Genomic DNA, 16889 nt, shown 5'->3' on the forward strand with positions numbered 1-16889 from the left:
TATAGGAGGTTCAGACGAAAAATTTGGTCCACCGTTGACACACCCCTCCTAAAGCCCTTTTGAAAGCGGCTCAGTATGTCATGGTCCTCAATCCAAACCTGGAGTCGATTCAAGATCAGTCTTCCAAAGACTTTTTGTGGGACGTCTATGAGACTGATAGGTCTATAGTTGGCTGGGAGCAGAGGTGAGCCCTTTTTATAGATGGGGACAATCTCTGCGCCCAGCCAGGTGTCAGGGAGCTCCATACCACCCAAGATGGAATTAAATAAGAGAGCTAAGTAAGGGGCCCAGACGTCCGGCTCCTGCTTAAAGAGGTCGCCCGGAAGACCGTCCAGACATGGAGCCTTACCTGATGCCAATCCAACGATAACCGCTCTAACCTCCTTGTTTGTAAACAAGGGCGTTTCTGCCGTGTCATCAACCGACAGCAAGAGAGGGGCAACCAATTCCCCATCTGGGGATTGGTATAGCGATTGGAAATGGTCTGACCATACCCTAGCTGAAATGTTCGGCTCCGATGCTGTGGCCAATTCCATCGAGCCAGTGTTCAGAGTTCGCCAGAATTTACGCGAATCTCCCCTGGCAAGTGATGCTGAGAGTTTTTCCCATTTTAGATGTTCCCATTCTTTTTTTGCGTTGGTAATTAAGATTTTATTAGCAGATCTCTTGGCCCTAATCTCTTCGCTCCCCACACCCGCCTTGATGGAGGTCAAGAGGCTTGTTTTAGCGTTATGGCAGCTCTTGTTGTACCAAACTGGTCCTACAGCGCTGCCGTTAGCCCTCTTTGGCACTCGTGTGAGGATTGTTGATATTGAATTAGAGAGATCTTTATGGAACTCCCCTATTTGTTCTTGTGCACTCTGAGTTATATCAGAGACCATGAGTGCCTGAATTTTTCCGAATAAGAAGCCTTGCATAGAGCATGGGTATCTTCTCTGGGTTAGAGATTAATCTCTCCCACTTCACTCTACGTCTGTTTTGTGTGAGACCAAGCCCAGCCTCCAAAGACGCCCTCTGTCTCAACTTGGGGTCTAAGCCAGGGTGATCGTAATCCAGTTACAACGCATTGTGGTCACTGTCTTGCCTGGGTGACACTCGAAAGTCGATGATGCGCGGCCAGAGGGCTAAGGGGACAAGTATGTAATCCAATCTTGACTCCCTACCCTTACAATTAAAGGTGTAGCTGGCTGGTTTATCCGAGGTTGCCCTACCGTTGCATGCCCGAAGACCATAATTCATAGTTAGAGTAGTAATTTGTGTGGCAAGAGGAGTCCAAGCTCTAGGAGCCGAGGCTTGCAGGGAAGGTATAGACCACTCCAAGTCCTCCTCCTGGGCCAAGTCCACCAATAGGCCTGGGAGGGGCTCGAAGTGGGAGTTAAGGTCTCCCCCAATCAGGATGGGGGTGCCCTGCGAGATTTCATCTAGAACAGCTGCCAACTCCTCTATAGTTTGCGATGTCTTTGAGATCTTAGTTGGCCTGGAGTATATGTTGATCAGCAGGAGACTATTTGCGTTCGGCCACTCCAGGCGCACTACGAGAATATCCTCCGACTTTTGTGGGTGAACGACTGCCCTGCTTCCCAGCTCACTGGACACCCAGATAGCCAAGCCTCCCGAGGGACGTTCTATACCGGCCCATTTCGCTTGTACAACAAATGTTGCACACCCCGTATGGGGAAGATGTTCTCTCGCCCAAGTTTCTTGGAATAGGCAGATGTCTTGAGCCTGGATGAATGCGCACCAATCTGGACAATTTACTTTATTGGCCAGACCTGCCACATTCCAAGATAAGATCTTAAGAAAGGGACGCCTGGGACTCTCCCTGACAAGGTTTGCAGTAACAGCCTCACCCGTGACCCGCCCCCTGAGTGGAACGTCCACTAGACTGGCCTCACTCATATCCTGCCTTAGAGATGGAGTGTTCACTGGACTGGCCGCTAGGAGTGCAGTGCCCTCAATTAAGCTGGGTATTGGAAGGAAAAAAACGGGACTTGTCACCATGGCTTGAGGTTCCCGGTTAGTTATGGTCTTCTCAGTTAAATCAGCTATCCTAGCTTGAGTGTTGTTAAACCGTTTGGGCTCTGGGGCTTCCTCCCTCTCTGTCTTTGTTGGTCAGTCCACCATATCAAGACTACAAAATCTGTTATGAGTAGAAAAATGGTCGATACTTGGAAGTCTGAGGTGGGGATTTGCATTTGGGAGTCTAGGCGCCCAGTTCCTACCCCTTCTGGTTACTAATTCCCAATGATCCTTTCCCAGGTCACAATTAGCAATGGGATAAAAGAAAGACAAAGGAAGTGCCTGTATTAAAGACCCATGTGCCTGGGGTAACCAGCTACATATGTGTGAAACTGTGAGTGGATCCCTAAAATTAATCAGGACACAATCACCTTGAATTGACTTCCTGGTGTTTCCTATCCAGGGAACTCGCCTCACCATCATCACCTCACTATGTATGCCTACCGGTAATGGCCTATTGGTGGAAAGCCAGTGAATTACTTTATTCTTCAAAGCCCCCTGTGGTTCGCGGGTGGAAGGATTTAATTCGGGAATACCGGCTAAAATTACGATATAGGGTGTAGCCTCTGGAGGTAGATCGATGGTTCTATAGTTTGGGTCTTTACCATAAGTACCTATAGGTAGATCTACTTTCTTCGCTTGCTGGCTTGGGCCTATAGCCTTCTCTGGGAGGTTAGAGTTTGGAAGCTCTGCGATATTAGAGGTGGCTTGTTGGAGTTGTATATGTTTTGGAGTCAAACAGCCAATCTCGTCTAAGGTCTCAAGTATAGGGGGGTTGGTGATACCAAGTGATTTACTACGTAGGGTCTGATTAAGTGTGCTTGGTCCCTTAGTTGCTTGGGAGGTGTCCTTCTGGAGGTGCACTAGGGCTTTTTCTATTTTAACCAGACAACCTACAATGGGGTTGAGTAAATCCCTCAGGAGTGCGCCAATATTCAATAATGTAAGGCGCTCCTCTCTCAGTCCAACATTTAGACTCGAGTTTTCTTGGGACAAAGTATTAGGGGTTAGGAGCCCTTGTTCTTGGGGTCTGCTTTTAGGCTTTTTGGCCCTACAAACTAAGTTATTCTCCCGAATGGTGGTGTGTTTGGGGATATTGGCCTTGCGCCCACCTGTAATTTGCGCCCCTCTTTTTCTTTTCAAGATAGCTCCTTCCCTGACGTGTTCCGGTGTTCGAACAGGCTGGGCTATAGGGATAATAATTGGCTCTCTAGTTAATATGCTAGGTTCAACATTAATAGCTGGTATAGTTGAAATGGGTGGTTGGAGGGGTAATAAACTGAGGTCAACATGAGCAGAGATGTCACAATCAGTTATTAAAGCACTAGAGTTAAAGGGTCCCGAAAGCTCAGGTAATATTGCGTTAGCTCCCTCCCCATCCATTAAAGGGCAGTTAGGTGGGGGGTCAGGGGATATAGCGTGTTGGAAGTGACCCAAAGAAGATCTTCTAGCCCAATCCAGCTCTTGGGAGATGCGCCTTTCAAGTATGGAAATTTCATCTATGAGAAGGGACCCTGCCTTAACAAAGTATGTGTCCAAGGTACCTTTGGGGGCCCCCAGGGCCAACGAAGTTTTGCTCCTGGTTTTTCTCGCAGACATCTTCCCCACGTCAAGTTCCCAGAAGATGCTGGTCGACCCAAGTGTAAGGTAGTTAGCCTCCTCCTCCCTCATACGTACTCGAACGGCCTCAAACGGCCCGCTCTTTGCCCGGTCTTCGCCCCGGACTCCGACCCGCACGCGTCCCGCTAACGCATGTGGGCGAGGTCTTGTTGATAAGGAAGGAGGGGGCTAGAGGAGGAGGAGTCGGGAAGAGGTCCCAGGTGCAGCTGATTACTGATGCACACAGCACCCTGGTCCTCGCAGTCCCGGTAGCGAAGTTATTCAGCTTTCCCCACAGCAGAGCGTGACGTCCCTTGCAGCAATAAATACGATCTTCAGTGTGGCCCCAGCCAATGTACAGCACAACGCAGCACAGTCTGAGCCTCCGAGCGGCTCCTGCGAAGCGGGGGCCGCGAGGCGTTAAGTAGCCGGTAGGGAGGAGTCGGGAAGAGGTCCCAGGTGCAGCTGATTACTGATGCACACAGCACCCTGGTCCTCGCAGTCCCCGTAGCGAAGTTATTCAGCTTTCCCCACAGCAGAGCGTGACGTCCCTTGCAGCAATAAATACGATCTTCAGTGTGGCCCCAGCCGATGTACAGCACAACGCAGCACAGTCTGAGCCTCCGAGCGGATTCATAATCTCCAGCTTGTCTTGAGACATGATAAGGATATCGTCTAAATAAATAATAAGACGAATCCCTCTTTCTCTGAGAAAGCTGACTACTGGACGTAGGACCTTGGTGTAGCACCAAGGGGCTGAGGATAGGCCGAAAGGAAGGCATTGGAATTGATAGAGGGTTCCTTTCCATGTGAAGCGAAGGTACTTGCGATATCCCTCGTGCATGGGAATGGTAAAATAGGCATCCTTCAGGTCTAATTTTACTAACCAGTCCCTGTTCTGAAGGATGTCCCTCAAAAGATGGATACCTTCCATCTTGAAATGTCTGTATATTAGAAAATTGTTTAATGACTTGAGATTTATGACGGGACGCCAGCCCTTGTCCTTCTTTTTGACGAGGAAAATGGTACTTAAGAAACTCTCTGCAGTTTGTGAATGTGGGATTATAATAATGGCTCCTTTCTCTAACATTTGAGAAATTTCTATTTCTAATAATTTAGAATTTTCCTTGTCTATAACGATTTCCTTGGGGATTTTCTTCTGGAAAGGTTCCTTCCAAAAATCTATCTTGAACCCGGTTACGGTTTCTAAAACCCATGGGTCTTGAGTGATTCTGAGCCAATTGTTCGCAAAATGTTTGAGTCTCCCAGCCACTTGCAAAGGAGGGGTGGAATTCACACTTACCTTGGAAGGATTGGTACCTAGGTCTTCCACCACGAGACCTCGAACCTCTTCCTCTTTGGGGGTAAAAGTTCGATCTAGTTCCTCTGTAGGGACGAGAGTCTCTTCCTTCTTGTGGGTAAAATTGGGACTTAAAGTAGCCACGGCTGACAGATTGTCCCCTTCTGTCAGCCCTTCCAAAAAGTGGTCTTCCACCGAAAACTCTGCACATGTTAGATTGCGCCTTACTGAATGAATTAAAGGTGGAGACATATTTACCCAGAGATTTTACGAAATTGTCACCAAACAACAAGCTTTTAGCATCACACATGTCCTCTTTCGCTGAAAGATCCGCGAGTTTTGGGTTCATTATAAGAAGGACAGCCTTCCTCCGTTCAGTGATTAAATTTGCGTTAGCATTTCCAATGAAACAAATTGAGCGTTGAGCCCATCCCCTCAAAGTTTCAATGTCGATGGGAGTACTATTGGATCGAGCTTGTTCAGTCATATCAAGAATTCTTGAAAGTGGGCCCAGAACATCAAGAAGTTTATCTTGGCATTGTTTTAGGCATCTTTCAATACCTTTTCTTGGGTCTCTGCCTGACTTAAAAAGGAAGGTGATTAGTTCAGGGTCAAGATTGGGTGTATTGCAAATCTTGTCCTCCGAAGAGGGGCGAGGGCATTCATTACGCAATAAATTGCGTGAATCTCTATCCAGTGGTTTTCTTACCCATTTTGATAAATATTTACCCACGTGAGGCATAGGCCACCACTCTTTGCTGCGAGGGTGTCTAATGGCAGTGGGGTTGAACATGTCTTGACCAAAAGAATCTTAAACAGTGAGTGAGGAAGTTGAGGGTAGATCCATGTCTTCATCAAGATCCTCAGGGGTATCTTGTGGATCAAATATAAATTCATCCTCCTCTAGGTCAGAGTCATTCGAAAAATCATTGGTGTTATATAAAATACCATTATCTATAATGCCGTTAAGGGCACCTCTTCTCCCAGGGAACTGGGATCTCTCTATTGTGCTGCTATGAGCACCAACATCTATTGTAGCGCGGGGGCTACCAAATCCAAAAGCATGGGTTGATGCCTCATCCATGTGTTTTTACCCCTAATCTTGGGTGCACTGCCAGAGGGTGAATCCCCATCTGTAAGAGAGAAGTACGTCCCTTGCGGAGGTGAAATTCTTTTTCTTTTTGATAAGGCAGCATTAACTGCTTCTTTAATTGATATTTTAACCTCCTCATCAATTAATTTCTTTAAATTGTCCCCTAGGGGTTCTTTATTTGTCTGGTTAGTGTCAATATTCATTTTTTCCGAAGTTAATTAAGGCAGAAGTCTTTGAAAAGGATGCGAGCCAATGATAGGCAGTTTACTCACAGTTACTGCTAGCGCTGAAGGAATTGTTGCCACTACACGGAGGGCTTAGAAATCCTTTGTAAATTATTATGAAAGAAAGCCACCGGGTGGCGATCTTGTCTCATTCAAGAACCTGTACTTGTTTTAAGGGCACCGTTTTCCGATCGATCTGTAAGGGGCGAGAAACAGTTAAGCTCACTGGCTCGGAAAAAGCAGCGTAGCCATGGAAACTGACGGAAGGATGAGACGCGCTTCCTGTTGAAGCGCGTCTCGCTCCCCGCGCGTCTCGCTCCCCTCTGTGTTGCTAGGACACAGAGTCAACAAAGAGATAGCTGACGTAGGAAACGAGACGCTTGAAGCGCGTCTCGTTTCGAAGCATTTGAAAGGAAACACTGGTCTCCGCTTAGCAGGGTTAAAGTCTATTTATATCCAAATACTTACACTACGCTAAGTTCCCTGAGCCCCAAAAAATACTCGCAGTACTCGAAATCGTATTGGCACATAGGGACAGGCTACAAGGCAATAACATCACAATGTTTGTACAGGCTACAAGGCAATCACATCACGATGTTTGTAGTGAATTTAGGGTTACTCCGCTTGCCATAAATTGGACAAGGGGGTTAAGGTGAAACCTGAAATAAAGGTTTAATTAAAAAAACATAAACGGGTTCTAAATACAAAAGAATGTCATTTGAATACAAGATGTTATTACAACAGCAGTTATAAATAGTATAACAACGGCAAACATGCAATGAAATCGTGATGTTGAAAAGGGTTACAGAGAGGTTGTACAAAGAAACATCTATTGGCAAATATGGCACAATTATCATAAATAAACAGGATAGATATAGCGGAGTACTTAGCTGTGTCAGAGCAGCGAACAAAAGAGGAAGATGAGAGCCTACTCAGTCCACTCATCATATTGTCAACGTTCTATTTTATTATGATGTATTAACGTTCTTTAAAGGGCTGCATGTTTGGGCAGCAAATAAAAGTATTTGCATAATGGTAGCCTCCGGTCTTGTAATGAAATGTATCTGCCCCTTTCAAGATCCAGAGGGGAACCAGACAGGGGTGTCCTATGTCTCCTTTACTTTTTAATTTATACATAGAGCCCCTGGCTGTAAAAATCAGACAAGAAGATAGAATCCCCCTTTTATGTGCAGCAGCTGGGAGAATAAGGTGGCCATTTATGCAGATGATTTAATGGTATAAAAATCGGATCTGTCCTCTGCGGTCGCAGTATTGTACAACTTGACTTCCCAATTTGGTCGTATTTCAGGCTATGAAGTAAATGCAACAAAAACAGAGATAATGGCCTGGAACATGAACACACAACAAGGGAATATCAAAATAAAGATAAGATATTTGGGTATCATGGTCTCACAGAATATCGAGAGAATCCCAGAAATTAACTTTAAAAAAGTTCGTAAAGAGATCTGTAAGTCATTAGAAAACTGGTCACACTTACCGTTGACTATTATTGGAAGGGTAAACCTAAGAAAAATGATGATCTTCCCGAAACTCATCTTTATATTTCAGAATATCTATTTTAGTTTTTAGAGAAGACTGGCTTAAGAAATTGCAGTCTAAGATAAGCAGTTTTATCTGGGCCTCCAAGGGTACACAAATCTCGTGGAAAAAGTTACGTAGGAAGAAATATAAGGGAGGTCTGTGTTTGCCAGATTTAGCCTATTATGCATGGGTTTTCCTTATAAGGAATGGTAAAATGTTATTAAATGATCCGGATGGTTCAGACATCAGGAAAATGTTAAAGGTGATGCTTTTAGATGTGAAGGGAGGGGAGCTAGGTTTCATCGATAAATTCTGAGATCCCAGATACTTTAAAAAGGTGCGCCTCAAGATCCTGCATGGATTAGCCGCTGCGTGGTATAACATCAGAAAGGAGTTAAAGATCAACTACTACAGCGCATTAGCACCTATTTGGGATGCTCCCGGCTCCCTGGAGTGGACAAAGGATTCTCTAGCGGCACCTCTGAGGGAAGCGGGAATATTGTGCTGGAAACAGCTAGTTGAAGATGGTACTCTACTTTCTTGAGAAAAATTGTTGGACATTACGGATAGTGAACTATCCAGATTCAAATATCTTCAATTGAAAAGTTTGCACCAAGCAGCTGGAGCAAACGTGGGCACCCTAAATGAGTTTGAATCTGCATTGATGAGGAACGTGGCAAGAAAGAAAGAGGTGGCAAACCTATACTGATGCTTGATTGAACTTTCAGAGGGCAATTTCAGACTGCTGATGGAGCTGTGGGAGAAGAGCTTGCCTGGGATCCAGCTAGCAGAACTATGGCAAGTATCTTGTAACATCTTGTATTCCACGGTGCAGGCTGCAAATTTAAAGAGAAACCACATTTTTGTCACCATAGGACACTCTTAAGGCTTTCTACATTTGTGAAGGCTGCCATCCCCGAAATGCCCTAAATGCACCCAAGAAAAGGTAAAAAACGTTCTCCCGAACATAAGAGATTGGGTCAATTCTGTGAGATTCATAATTAAGTTGGATAGGTTATCACCAAATATGAAGAGAGATTTTTGGTTACCATGTGTGAGTTGGCTGGAATCTGAGGTGAACACTGTCCTATGATTTTGACTCTACACTAAGATACTGCAACGCTCCGGTTGCCCGCTGGGTCGCTCTGAGAAAGGGCCGGAATCAATCACAAAAGGAGAGGTTCTGTGTAAAGTACACCACCTTGAAACAGAGTTCTCTGGTTGGTGCCGATTAAGGGGGGGGCGAGAAATCCCAAACATCTCTGTTTTTACTCAAGTCGAATGAGGACTAAATAAAAAAAAAAAGAAAATAAGCGCACATGCAATGCCAATTAGTATACTCAAGAGAGGGGTTAGAAGCAATTTAAGAATTCCTCCACCTACACTACCAAAACATTCTCCTATCTTAGCAAATCCCATTCCAATGGATCAAAATATCGATCATAATGCTTCCCAGGCTCCTGACTCTTCCAGCTTAGTTAATTCATGTGTTAGATTTGTAATGTTAGTAACATAGCCACTAAGTTGCTTGTCTACATGTGGTATATAAGAGCAATATTCCCAAGCGTGAATGACTTTGCAAACTCCCCCTTTCTTTGCAAGGAGAAAATCCAACACAAGGCGATTTTTCATAATCATAGCTCTCATGGCAAGCAATTCTTTATTTTCACAGTTAAGGCACCTGCAGTATTAGTAGCAGGTAGCGTTTTCCTCCGACCTGCTTCCCGGTTTTCCACCCCTCCTTCATTTTTATTTTACACATCACCCTACACTAATCACCTTGCCTGCGTGACTAGCAGCCTACCACCGGCGCTCGTTCTTTTCCATGCGCCTTTCACATCTTTTCCTTACCCACTCACACATTGACTGCCCTTCCTCGTTTTAATTTCTCCTCCACTCCCCGCTCCAACCTCTGTAGCCACCGTTTGTGCACAGACGCTCCATTGGGATTCACACCAGCCCGTCACTGTATTACTTACCTGCGCCTCCGCTCAAAGGCTGCATCCCAATTTTGCTCCCTTCATTGATGTGACCCGGGCGTTGTTACCCCCTTGCTCACATGAGCAGCCCAATCCCCCGCCCCGCCCTTACCCTTCTCCTTTCCCTCCCTGTACAGCACCGCTATTACCTACAACCCGGTCCTGAAGATGATCCTGATTGATAGGATTGAAACGTCGTCGACTCCTCAGTGCAACTGATGGTGCATTTCCTTCTGTGACTCAAATGAAATTGTTTCAATTTTGCAAATCTAACATTGTAAATCATTGACTTGAGCCACAGCATCCACTGTATATATTTGTTCACATCCACACTTTGCGCCTTTTCCGCTGATTTCACAATTGTCACTTGCGTCGCCACCTGTTTGTTTCACGTACACAATTGAGCACCAAGTCCAATTCGGGTTGTTCACGCATTATTTGCTTATAGTGCTGCTATAACTGTACCTTTCAATTTTGAACATAATTATATGATGCCATGTGCACATTTCAAAATCATTTCAGAGTCTCCCGCTTTCTTTCCACGTAATGTATTATACATACATGTCTAATTGTCCTCTATAGTGCTACCAGTTGGGATACTGTTTTTTCTTTACTAGTGGGCCAGCAGCACTGGTTGTGCCACCCACACAAGCAGCCTTTAAAAGGTGTCTCAGACCTGCCACCGCAGTGTCTGTGGGCAGGTCTTACTGCCATGTCGCCCTGGCAAGTGCACCCAATTCCCGCTTACTACATGTAAGGTAGGCCCAAGGTAGCCTTATGGCAGGGTGCGTGTATGTGAAAGGTAGGACATGCAGTAGTCTGCTTTGCATTATCTCATTGTTAGACTTGGCATCTTTTGGCGTGTTTTTTGCTTTCTGACTACCTGGTTTTTGCTGGCGTAACGTTTCTGCGCACTTTTCGCACTGCTGATCAGTGGTAAAGTACAGGTGCTCTGTGTAAATTGTGCTATGGATTGGTGTTTCCATGATTGGATATTTGATTTATTTGTTAGTCCCTAGTAAGGTGCACTGAGTCTGCCAGGGCCTGTGAATCAAATGCTACTCGTGGGCCTGCAGCCCTGATTATGCCACCCCTGTGAGTAGCCCTGAAAAGGTACCTCAGACCTGCCATTGCACGCAGTTTGTAACTGCCATGTCGACTTGGCCAGTGCACACACTTGCCAGTCCCCAACCTTCCCATTTCTTACATGTCAGGCACCCCTAAGGTAGGCCCAAGGTACCCCAGTGGGCAGGGTGCAGTGTATGTGAAAGGTAGGACATGCCCTGGTGTGTGTGGCATGTCCTAATAGTGAATTACAGCCAATTTCGTTATTCACTATTGCAAGGCTCCCAGTTCCCTATAGAATGGGAGGTTTGTTTATAACATCTTATAAACATAACTGGCCCAGGGAATTCTGTAAGAAAATAACATTTTGTATGCTTGAACTCAGAATCTAAAGATGCATCTTTTAGTGAAGGTGATTTTTACATTCTGCGTTTGAAGATACCACTTTTAGAAAGCGGGTATTTTCTTGCTCAGTCATCCTGTGTGCCTCTGCTGGATTGTGGATTACCTGTCTGGGTTTTGGATGACAGAAGGCTGGGGGACCGGAGGGGCTCCAGATGGTCTAGGTAGGTCAGGAAAGAACTGAAGAGACCTGGGCTACGATGGCGAAAGGGGGAGGAGATTTCCTTGCACCTCAAAAGGCCTGGTCTGCCTCTGACAAATGCCATCTCCACCTCCTGTGAGGAATTCACACCAGAGAAGACCCAACTGGTTCTGGCCGGGCCCAGACACCCTCTGCCTGAAAGATCAAAGGATTTTTTGGACATAAATACTGGGTCCCAGACCCCTGAACTTTAGAACTCATCTGGATCAAGTGGATTGCCAAGAAGAAGAGCCGGAGAAGCTGCAAAAAGCAAGGACTGCTTTGCTGGGTGCTTTGCTGGGCTGACCTGCAGTGGCTGCTTCTGTCTTGGGCAGTGAAAGGCCTGGACTGGACTTTCTGCAACCTAATTTGTGGGTCTCTCCAAGGGCTTGAGGTAGAGCTTGCCTAGAGTTCATGAAGTCTCAGGAACAGCAAAGACTTCAAATTCTTCGACCCGCAGCACTGGGAACTGTGTGTTTTGTGCTGCAACCTGCAGAACACCAACTCGACGACGTCTACGATGCCACTGCCTACTCCGTGTCCTGAAGGCACCGCAGAGGGCACCACCGCAGTGCCGTACCGCAACCCTGGTCACACCAATGACGCCTGTTGACGCTATCACCGAGCCGCTGCTTGCACCGGGACCTGTGGGCACCGCACTCCGCACCGCCTCACGCGGAAGCTTTGGCACCGCAGACCCTGCACTGCAATGCCGCACCGCGACCCTGGTCTCACCCACGATGCCTGTTGACACCACCTCCGAGCCGCTGCTCGCACCGCGACCTGGGGGCACTGCACGCCACACCGCTTCACCTCGCACCACAGTACCTGACGCCTGCCGGCGCCAGTGCTCCTGATTCCACCAGAAAGGAGCTCAACCCGCAATGCAAGTGACTTCAAGGGCCTCGACGCCCTGCATTTCTAACAGGTACTGTTTTGCGGATCTTCCCGACACCGTAGCTGGCCCGCAACCCCGCGACCAGCCAGAACTGTTGGATTTTGTTGTTCACTACGCCATGGTAGCCCGGACAAATCTATCCACACAAGGAACCTTTCTTATCATTTTTGGGTCTTGTCTTAATTATATAAAAATATTGGATATTTTTCTAAACTGGTGTAGTATCCTTTTGCAGTGCGTACACTTTATTACTGTTGGTTATGTGCAAATGATTTACACACTGCCTCTAAGATAAGCCTGGTTGCTCATGCCAAGCTACCAAGAGGGTGAGCAGGGGTTATTTTAGAAGTGTAACTCCCTTATCCTGACTAGAGTGGTGGTCTTTGCCTGTCTTGGGTCCATGCCCTAGCCTACCAAAAATCCAATTTCTAACATTGGTTGTCAGCGGTGAGGATGGGACTTGCGTTTGCACGTGACTTACAGTGTTTGGTATGCACTACTACCATATCGCAGACCATTACGTACCACATACTAGCCCGTTTTCTTTTTGTTTTTTTGGGTTTTTTTGCAAAAACATTTTTTATTGCATTACTCAAACACAATTGACATCCACAATGTTCATCTGGCCAGTGGCCGCCATCCGCTTATAAAATCACATCCAAATACAATCTGGGCCACTTCCACCTACCAATGCGCCGTCCCCAAACCCTCCCCTGAAATAATACAGCCCCCCCCCCACCCACATGTCAGTGTGCCGGGACGACTACTACCAGGATAACCTCTCTCAGAAGGAGCCGTATTAAGAGCCATGAGCCGCCCCCCCCCCCCCACCACAGACAGGCCCCAGGCAAAGAGGAAAAGGAGAGCCCCCGGCCCCCATGAGCCAATCAGCTAGCCTCCCCCACCCCTAAGTACCTGCCTGTTGCTCCAGTGCCGCAGGGCCTCCCTCCCCCGCTGTTCCCCATCCCTGGAGATCAACCATTAGTGCTTCCCACGCCCGAGCCATGTCCAGAGCCTTGTCATCGTTTCTCCTAAGCGCAAGCTGCAGCCTGAACGTGCCCTCGCTACCCGCCCACTTGGTAAATGTCGCTCTCCACCTCGCGACGCTGGGACCCGTCCTCGACTTCCAGTGGAGCGTAATTTCTCGCTTGGCCACCACCAGCCCCAGGTCGCAAAACTTGCTAGTGATTTTCGTGCGCGGCGTGTGTGGAAACCAAAGCAGCAAACAGACTCCCATCTCCACCCGCAACTCCCGCCCTGTCACTTGGGCCAGGCATCCGACGACCTCCTCCCAGTAGCCACTTAAAACATCGCAGGACCAAAACATGTGTTTAAAGTCAGCCCCCTCCTCTCCACAACGAGGGCACTGCGGCATGGGGCCCCCAAAATACTGAAACAATTTAGCCGGCGTCAGGTATGCCCTATGCAGGGTGAAATACTGCACCAGCTGAAACCGGGCGTTACGCGTGCTCTTCCAGGCCCGTCTCTGAAGTGCAGGCCATGTCAGTTCCGGGATAGGTTTTCCGATATCGGCTTACCACTTATCCTTCAGCGCAGTCAAAGGAGCTAGATGTTCCGTGGCCATTCTCTGATAGAGGCAAGTAATGGCCTTGAATGTGCCCGCCGCCATGACCACATACTGACAGCCGGCCGCCGTCCGCGGTTCCGAGAGCCCCACTCCCCAGTGCCCCCGCAGCGCCGCCACCAAGACCGCGTGGAGGAGATAGTCACCCCTCGGAATCCCGAAGGAGTCCTGCAGCTCCTGGAATGGCCGAAGCTCTCCATTTAGGTACAGGTCTCCCACCATCTGTATCCCTAGATCTTCCCAGCGGGCCAGCCCCGACCAGTCCCCGCCGTGGGGGAGGGCCGTGCACATACCCAAGGGGATCTCCGGAGCGTAAGGGCGAGCAGCGCCGGCCCTCCGCAGGCTCCGGTTCCAACACAGCCGGAGCGTTCGCTCTTCGAGCGTTAGTTGTGACAGCTCGAGTCGCTGTTGGAAAACGATAAAGGAAAGCACGTGTCGCGGGATCATTCTACCCTGCGGACCCTCGGGGCCTCTAAATTCCCGTGCCACTGCCTGCGTGAGCCATTGTAGCTGGGCAGCCAAATAGTACCACTCAAAATCAGGTACCGCAAGCCCCCCCTCGGCTCTGGGCCGGCGCAGCGTGGTCAGCGCCACCCGCCGTCTGCCCGCCCCCCAGATAAAGCCCGTAACCATGGCCGTAAGTTTGCGGAAGAGTGACACCGGCACCCAGACAGGGAGTGTGCAGCCCGTTTTCTTTTTGGCCGATTTTTGTGATCTTGCCACGTGAACTTTCTACTTCGTCATGCCGGAATCAATAGCATCATCCGTTGCATCCATGGAAATTGCCTTTGAGGAGGATAGGTTGGAGCGCTACACTGTTAAAGAATTTAAATCCATGTGCAAGAACCTAAAAGTCCAAGTTAGAGGCCTCACTAAGAAGGATGAGCTACAAAAGGCACTGAGGGCCTGGGTAGCAGCCAGAAATGCCAGTGGTGATCTTAGTGGAGAGGCGGAGGAGCCTAGTCCTAGGGTGGATGAGCTGTTGGGAGGGGAGGAATCCTCCTGGCCCGGCAGCAGTGGCCTGTCCCCAGAGGAGCTGGAGGGCAGACGGGAAGCAAGGAAAGTAGCCACAGAACTAGAAAAAATTAAATTAGCCATGGAAGACAAGAGAATGGTGTTAGATTATGAAATCAGAATGAAGGAGCTGGATCGAGAGAAAAAATCCAGCTCAGATGGTGGCAGTAACTCGTCAAGACAGACAGACCGAATCGTACACATCCCTAAGAATGTGGGCAGAGAGTTCAAGAAGGGGGATGACATACAGAGGTGGTTTCAGGGTTACGAGGCAGTGATACACATGAATAGGGTCCTTGAGGAGAATTGGGGAGCAGGATTGTGGTCGTTTCCAGAGGAAGCCAGGGATACTTTGACAGCTTTGGGTAAAGGGCCTGACCTCACCTATGCTGATATGAAGGAAGCCCTTCTCACTAGCTATGGTCTCACTCCTGAAAAGTACAGGGATCAGTTTAGGTCCTGGAAGAAGTCCGATGCCAACACGTGGCTGGAATGTGTGGATGGGTTTCGTCCGTCGTTGGATGGCTGGGTGAAGGGCAGTAATGAGACAGATTTTTGGGGGCTCTACAATTTGATTGCATGGGAGCACTTGTCTAGTCTATGCTTTGCAGATCTGCACCAGCACCTAGTTGATAGTAAGCTAACTGACCCCAGGAAGATTGCTATGGAGGCGGACTGCTGAGTAAGTACCAGGGTCCACAAGAGAGCGTTTGGAGGAGACCCAGCCAAAAGTGGGCAGGGTCCCCAGAAGAAAAGCGGGGGGGACAAGGGTAAAACACAGGAGTTCTCTAAAGGGCCCCAAAATAACACCCCAGGGTAAAGGCTCCCATCCTCCCGGAGATAAGAAGCAAGGGGTCTTGACAGGCAAGCCTGCTGAGACCGGCCCCCGCAAATGTTTTGCATGTGACCAGGTGGGGCACATGAAGGGGGACCCCAGGTGCTCCAAGGGGGCACAGCCACCCACCGGTGGGAAGTCCAAGGTTTTGGCAAGTGTAGCGCTTGGGGAGGAGGAGGAGTACCCACAGGAGGGTGGGGACCCCGCAGAAATTCCCCTCGTCTCACTAGGGGACAGTGAGATGGTCCCAGGGGCCCGGTGCCCCCTAACACAAAGAAATACAGCACCTTGGTGACCATCAATGGGAAAAGGGTAGAGGCTCTCAGGGATACTGAAGCCAGTGTGACCTCAGTACGGTGTCACCTGGTCTCTGAGAGGCAGGTAGTCCCTAGGGCATTCCACCAAGTAATTTCAGTCGACAATTCCGAGCGCCAGTGTCAGGTGGTGCAGGTTCCCTTTGAGTGGGGAGGGTCTCAGGTCCTTTGAGGGTAGTTGTGAGCCCTTCCATGCCTGTCAATTGTCTGCTCGGTAATGACCTGGAGCAGTCCTTGTGAAAGGATGTTGAGCTCAGGTCCCACTTTGAGATGCTTGGGTTGCCAGAGTGGGCATGCCTGTCCACCCGGTCCATGCCAGCCAGAGAGGGTGATCAGAGGGACCCGGAGCCTGAAACAGTGGCCCAGGTCCCTACCAAGAGAAAGGGCTGAGGGCACGGGAAACCGGCCCCCGAAGTTCCCATGGCCCGAGAGGAGGCAGACCTTGAGAGGGACGCCCCGGTGCCTACAGGAGAACAGGTAGCCGAACTGGGGGACATCTCTGAGCTGACCCATTGGCAGCAAGAAGGGGGGCCCACCAGGGAGGAGTTCTGACAGGAGCAGAATGAGTGCCCTTCTCTGGAGGGTCTGCAACGGCAGGCCGCAGCCCAGGCGACTGGTGATCAGTCCGGGTCACATTGGATCTACTGGGAGAATGATCTCCTGTACAGCGAGTCTAAGGTTGCGGAACCTAGGTCAGCCCGTGTGCTGGTGGTACCCCAGCGCTTCGGGACCTTCGTATTGGGTCTGGCTCACGACGTGCCTTTGGCAGGACATTTGGGGCAGGACAAGACTTTTGACAGGCTTGTCACCCCCTTCTTCTCACCTCAAATGCGAAGGCA

Source organism: Triturus cristatus, chromosome 8 (assembly GCF_964204655.1).
Source record: "Triturus cristatus chromosome 8, aTriCri1.1, whole genome shotgun sequence".
Classification (NCBI taxonomy): Eukaryota; Metazoa; Chordata; class Amphibia; order Caudata; family Salamandridae; genus Triturus; species Triturus cristatus.